Source organism: Papilio polytes, unplaced genomic scaffold (assembly GCF_000836215.1).
Source record: "Papilio polytes unplaced genomic scaffold, Ppol_1.0 DF820678.1, whole genome shotgun sequence".
Taxonomy (NCBI): Eukaryota; Metazoa; Arthropoda; class Insecta; order Lepidoptera; family Papilionidae; genus Papilio; species Papilio polytes.
The window spans coordinates 1,362,313-1,363,020 of record NW_013528526.1 but is presented as its reverse complement, the minus strand read 5'-3'; positions in this window follow the sequence as shown (position 1 = coordinate 1,363,020).

Genomic DNA, 708 nt, shown 5'->3' with positions numbered 1-708 from the left:
ACGATTGAAAAGTGATTTTTTTACGCTCGTACGAACACCTATCTCGTGGGCGTAAAAAGTCTGCTGACCTTGAACTTTACCGCGGCGTAGAAAGTCTGCCCGTGCGAACGCACGCTTAATGTGATTATTTTCAACGTTACACGATTATACCCGGTACCTATTCAATATACTTGTGTACGGAACCTTTTCAAAGTGAAACGGATTCCGTGTACAATAAACTAGCGTGAGATACACGAAGTTTATTCACAAAATATTCTCCGGAGACTAGTCTAGCTCGGGGCGGAATGGAAGGTGATGTAGCCCTTACCATTTGCTTCTATTATGATAAAAAATAATGTAATAAAACCGAGTTGCTTTTTATTTATAAAACCCTTAATAATTATTGTAATTAGATTACAAAAGCCAATTTATTTAACCCATGTTTAGTGTTTACGTCATTGCTGCATTCACGAAGAAATGTGTGACTTTTGGGCGCCTTCTCCCACTTGCCTAAGCAAGCAAAATAAAACTTACGAAGATCAGTCTATCATACAAGATGTGGTAAACAAACTAAATGTACATATTAAATGTGGTGATAAATTAAGTATTAGACGATATTGTAGAAAATTTATAAGAGAGATCGAATTATTAAGAGTGAATTTCAAATGAGTTACGTATATTGTCATAAGCAAATAGTAGGGGACTCGAATGCAACGCTATTATCATACA